Source organism: Anomaloglossus baeobatrachus, chromosome 7 (assembly GCF_048569485.1).
Source record: "Anomaloglossus baeobatrachus isolate aAnoBae1 chromosome 7, aAnoBae1.hap1, whole genome shotgun sequence".
Lineage (NCBI taxonomy): Eukaryota > Metazoa > Chordata > Amphibia > Anura > Aromobatidae > Anomaloglossus > Anomaloglossus baeobatrachus.
This window is the reverse complement of record NC_134359.1, coordinates 130,685,655-130,686,089: the sequence shown is the minus strand read 5'-3', so window position 1 is coordinate 130,686,089 and position 435 is coordinate 130,685,655.

The window sequence follows — 435 nt, the reverse complement described above, 5'->3', positions numbered from 1 at the left end:
TATTATTACACACAGTATACAGTATTATTATACACAGTATACAGTATTATTACACACAGTATACAGTATTATTATACACAGTTTACAGTATTATTATACACAGTATACAGTATTATTATACACAGTTTACAGTATTATTATACACAGTATACAGTATTATTATACACAGTTTACAGTATTATTATACACAGTATACAGTATTATTATACACAGTTTACAGTATTATTATACACAGTATACAGTATTATTACACACAGTATACAGTATTATTACACACAGTATACAGTATTATTATACACAGTATACAGTATTATTATACACAGTATACAGTATTATTATACACAGTTTACAGTATTATTATACACAGTATACAGTATTATTATACACAGTTTACAGTATTACACACAGTATACAGTATTATTACACATAGTATAC